This window comes from Cnephaeus nilssonii, assembly GCF_951640355.1.
Source record: "Cnephaeus nilssonii genome assembly, chromosome: 16".
Lineage (NCBI taxonomy): Eukaryota > Metazoa > Chordata > Mammalia > Chiroptera > Vespertilionidae > Cnephaeus > Cnephaeus nilssonii.
Window position 1 is genome coordinate 9,713,681 of NC_137087.1, and position 6,000 is coordinate 9,719,680.

Sequence of the window (6,000 nt, forward strand, 5' to 3'; positions counted from 1 at the left end):
TTGGCTGAGGGTCACTTCTGGGCATTATTTCACCAGCACTTTTGGCCCTGTCCTGTAAGGGCTAATTAGACTCCTGTGGCCAGAGAGAGCCCTCCATCCACTGGCCTGAGATAAGAAGCCCTGTGTTTGTAACAAATGGTAGGTGCCCCAGGGATAGGGGTGCAGCACCTGAAGCATCGGCAGCAGGTGCTCGTCACATTCAGTATATACTTGCTCATCTGCATATAGTGTCTGTGACCCCACACTGGAATGCAGGCTTTATGAGGCAGGAGTTTGGTCTGGTTCATACACTGCAGCCAGAACAATGTGGAGTGCACAGCATGGGCTCCGTTCATTTGTAGTGAGCTAATAAGTCGATTTCTCATGGATCTCAAGGAGAGGATGTACGCATCAATGGCCTTGGTGTACCTGGACCATTAGCTCACGGCTCCAGAGGTACCCAGGTGTACCGGTTAATAAATGCGGATTGTGTAATCAAAGAAAACATCAAAAATGCTTTATTCAAAGTAATGTCCATCGCTAGCTACTCATTTCCCCCATCTTTCAGGTAATTTGTGGATACCATCACAATATAACTTTTCTTGTTTTGAGACAAACCATTCAGAGACCCAATTGCTTATAAACGATCGGAAATTGTTTGCTGAGTAACGTTTAATCTTTCTGCAAGTTGTTTATGAGTTTGACACGCATCTTCATCCAATAATGCTTGTAATTATTGGTCTTCAAACTTTATCGGTTGACCTGGATGTTCTTTGTCTTTCACATCGAAATCATCATTTTTAAAGTGTTTAAACCAGCGTTCACAAGTATCTTGAGATGGAGCATGTTCACCACAAGCTTTCTGAAGTATACGATAACTTTCAGCTTTCCGAAGTATACGATAACTTATTTCTTCAAAATAAAGTAATGAAATAAAACTTCCCGAAAATGCTCTTCTTTTGGCACGAAATTCGACATTTTTAAGTGTAAAAATATCTATGATGTTAACACTTCAGCAAATTTGACATGAAGTTTTGAAGTTTGCTGTCAATACAAAATAGTATACATATCAAATCGCATATATACCAACATATGTGTAACTGCATCTATTGAAAAAAATCCGATTAACTGGTACACCTGGTAAAAGCTTCTTACAGTTTTATCTTCTTACAGTCCAGCAGATTGTATGGCAAAGAATGAGCTAAATAATTCCTTTGTGATCTCAATGATCAAATTGTCATTTTCTTTTGGCATTGCCCTCATATTTCTAATTCCTCTATCAATATCCCATACCAGGATCTGTTTCTTAAACTTCTCTAAGCATAATGACTCAATCTGCAGCTGAAGTGTTCCATGGTAAAGTGACTTTACGTCACTCTCCCATTCAAAGTCTTGGTGGCTTTCCACTAACATTGGAACACAAGCCACAAGACTAAGAGGTTCTACTAGCTGGTATCACCCCATAATTTTAAAATCTTGTTTATTCCTGTGCCTGAAATATGCCAGGCTCCCTTAGATTTGACACATGTGGTAATTCTCTCCAACTGTATTCCACCCAACCTTCTGTCTAGCTAAATCCTACTAATCCTTAAAGCCTCAGCGCAAATATGCTACGGTTCCAAAAGATCTTCCTCTTGCTACAAACTAAATCTTATGATTCTATGCTCCCATGGCATAGAACGTGTATTCAAAACTGCACTGGAAGCCTATGTCAGTTCTGTTGGTCACAGCGGCCCCACCCCACCCCCAGGCACTGCAGGCTGAAGACCAGCAAGGGATTAATTTATGGCCACATGGGGGAGGATCAGTATCTTCCTCTAGAACAGGGGTGGGGAACCTTTTTTCCTGCCATTTGGATATTTATATTATTTGAAGGCATACAAAATTACCAACTTAAAAATTAGCCTGTTCTATTGGGTCAAACAATTAATTAACTCATCCCTAATGCCTCTGGGAGGGCCAAACCAATGATTTCTCAGGACTTAGAAAGGCCTGTGGGCTGGGGTTCCCCACCCCTGCTCTAGAAAATGGCAGTCCAGTTAGGGTGAGAAAGACATGCAGTAAAAATAAAAGAATTACTTTTTAGAAATTCACTCAAGTGTTTGCGAATGAAATAGTGTGATGGCTGGGATTTGCTTCAAAATTATCTGAGTGAAATAGATGGGGATGTAGAGAAAACTGTCCATAACTGGTAATTATTGGAGCTGGGTGATAGGATTGAAAACTAGCCATTTTATATAAAGTGAGAAATAGATAATAAAGAAATAAATGTCTGATGACAAATTCTGAAATGACCAAATACTAGAAAATGAAGATTAACTTACATTGGGGTTCTGAAGGAGTGACATTTAAATAGACCAGAAGCAATGCAGAGGTAGGAACATGAAACTCCATTCCACCTTACCTCCACAACCTCCAGCCCCCATAGCTAAGGTTTCAAAGTAGAAGTTAGAAGACCATCTTTGTCTTTTATTCCTTTGTATTATTACCCTACTTATTCCCCCTGATGTTTGTTCGAATTCTTTATAATTTAAAATCTTTGCTAGATTGTTTTGGTGTTGGTTGCTTTGTATATACATTTTTATTTTGTGGTTAATCCTTTTAACCTTTATATTCAGTTATTATATACCTAAATTTCCCAGGGGCTCATGCACCCGAAGTGTGAAGAACTCTTATCTAATTTGCACAACATGCAAGTTCAAGATACAAAGCTACCTGAGAGAAGGTGTAGATGGGTCATGAAATACACTAACATTTTAAGTGTTTATTGCTATTACTACATTGTTATCCATCAAAGGGGATAGGTCATGATCTGCAACAACAGGAAAGCTGTTTTCTATTATCTTTAACTATTGGGCCCTTTAGTTTACTTAGAATAACTAAATCTGGAATTAGAATACACTAGTTTTCCTAAATATTTAGTTATCTAAAGCTGTGTTAACTAAAAAGCAAAAATAGCATAATGTGATGCCAGGTAAATTACATCTATAATGCTTGCATTGAAATTAACTTAAGGGATGAATTTTTATCCAACAGAACAAGCAACCATTGCTTTCTCTATATGTTTAAATTTCAATGATTTAACTTTATATTACCAAAAAGTATTATATAAATAATCAATATAAAAATGAGATAGTTTACATTTTTTCATACTACCAGATGTACCGGTTAATAATGCAATTTTTTTTCAATAGATGCAGTTACACATATGTTAATATATATGTGTAGCTATCGATGGACATTACTTTGAATAAAGCACTTTTGATGATTCTCTTGAAATTATCGTGTTTTCTTTGATTACAAAATCTGCCATTATTAACCAGTACAACTAGTAAATAGTGGAGGAAACAAGCAATACGTAATTTTGATAAAGAATGGTATAGTGTGTTATAAGGTGATGTGTGTTATGGAGAAAGTAGAGCTGAGTCGGGGATTGAGGGATGGCAGTGCGATTTTAAATAGGAAATTTTGGAGCCAAGACTTTGAGGAAATGAAGGAATCAGACATGTGCCATTCAGCAGTCACAACTCTTTCCAGGAATTTTTAGTTATAGGAGGGAGGACTTGGGAGAAATGGGGCTATTCCATTTGGCTGAAACCAGAAGTCCCTGTTTTAAATTTTGACCTATTCATATTGTCAACTGATGGTCATTGGCACCAATTTGTTGGCGCCAATTCAATGCCAACTGGATTCCCCAACTTGGGGAGTGTGAGGAAAGAAACTATTGAGTGCAAAACAGCTCAATTGTGATAAAGCGCAATTGTGAAAACCCCGGGGCTGTGAGGCATCCCTGGGGCCAGGTGGCTCTGGGACCAGGCCCTTCTGTGACTGGACAGCTCTACTCTGCGCCTTGGTGGTCTGTTCTGCTCCTTGCCAGTCGGCTTTGCTAAGCTGGGGACTTTTGGTGGGGCTCTGGTGCAGGTTAAGTCCAGCTGCTTCTTTTCCTGGCCAGGGACTGCCTGGTGAGAGCTGAAAAGTGATTTGTGGTTGGTTGCTGCCTGTGCTGGGCTTGGAAGCACCTGGGAGAGGCTATGCTAGATCTGATGCTGCTGCCGTCTGTGCCGGACTTGGGGCTGCTTAGCAAGAGGCACTGGGCATGCTGAGGCCAACTGCTGCTTGTCTGGGCTTTGTGGGTTTTGGGGAGATTAGGAATGTCTGCAGCCTGGGCCAGGGCTGGCTGCTTGTGTGGAAAAGCCTGAAATTGGTTCAGGCTGGTATGGGAATGGGTGGGGCAGTGTCTGGGTATCTGGAGGGAGCAGTGTTCACTAGGCTGATGGAGATGCAGATTTGGTGCCTGCCTTCACCTGCAGGTGGATGTGGGGCGGTCTCAACAACGGAATAATGGTGCCTCCCAGCACTTCCTCTTGCACCTCCCAGGCTGTGTGTGGGGCGGCTCAACCATGGTCAGAGGTGCCCAACAGCACTTCTGTCCTGGAGAGAGCTGCCCCTCTAGCCCGCACCCTGAAGCCAGATGATTCAGTTCCTCCTTGTATGTCCCTGGGACTTTGCTGGTCCTTTACTGGAGCTTAGGGCTAGTGTTTATGAATGAGTGTTTGCTCTGACCCTTTAAGAGAAAACCTGAATCTATAGCAGTCCTCTGTCTTACTGGAATAGAATCCCTGCTGGCTTTTCACAGAAATTGTGGGGACTCCTCTTCCTGGACCTAGTGCTCTGGACTGGGAAGCCAGTGTGGGGTTGAACCCCTTGCTCCTCAGGGGGGACCTCCGCAGCTGATACATCCCTCCTAATCCTTAACCTCCACAGGTGGGCTTGGGATCAGCCTGTTCACGTCTCCACCCTTCCCACCAGTCTTGAAGTAGCTTCTTTCTATTCTTAGAGGAATTCTGTTGAGCTAATCTTCAGGTGGTTCTCAAGAGTGGTTGTTCTATAATTTAGTTGTAATTTTGATGTGATCATGGCAGGAGGTGAGTAGTGTTTCCCTATTCTTTCATCTTGACCGGAAGTCCTCATTATTAATTATTTTAATTTCATAAATATTCACTTGCCACTTAGGGACATCCCCCAAGGGGTCCAGGACTGTGAGAGGGTGCAGGCCAGGCTGAGGGACCCCCCCCTCCAGTGCACAAATGTCATGCACTGGGCCTCTAATATTGTAATAACCATGTGCTAATGTAAAAAACGATTGAAACCTATAAAGAAGTTTTGTGAGTTTATTTGAGCCAAACTGTCGACCTATGCCAGGAAGCAGAACCTCAACAAATTGAGATAATGCTCCGGAGAATGTATTTATACATTGCAATCAAAGGAAAGGGATGTAGGTAGGTTACATGAAATCCATTGGTGATAGACTAGAGAGGCAGGAGAAAGCAAAGCTGGGAAACCTTTGGGATTGGATAAAAAGTAAAATGATAGACACATACTTAGGTGGGTGTAGGAACAATTAACATGATAATGAAGGAATTGGTGGTATCTGTCCTGGCGCCCAGCACATTAGGTTGTGCCCCAAAGGGTCCAGAAAAAGGGAAGTTACAAGTTACCCAGACATTTCAAAGGGTATGTTACTATAGATGCAAAAAGACAGATAGGCTCAGTTAAGATACCGGCCTAGGATGTAACTACCCACCATAACTGCTTCTAGTAGAAGTTTAATTTCAGACCATCTTTTGTGGTTACTTTAGGTCTCTGAGTTTGCAAGACTGCCATGCAGGCCTCCCCATGAGCTTGTCAGGTTAGCCCCTTTGGTCCACACATGTATGGTGCTAGGTGGGTATTGGAAATACCAAGAGGAACACTTTATAAAGTATATGATTGTCTAAGCACCAATACAAAATAATATTAAGTGTAAACTATAATCGAAAAATAAAATTAAAAAAATCACATAGCATGTCAGAGATGATACAGAGCAGCACAAATGGAGGGGAAGACAGGTTGCAGTATCACAGAGAGTAAAGCTGGACCTGTTGAAGAATCTGACAGCTGAGCAAAAGCTAGGAGAATACCTGGGGGAGTCATATCCCAGACACAGGAACTCACCCGGCTGATGCCGCAGAGGAATGGCAA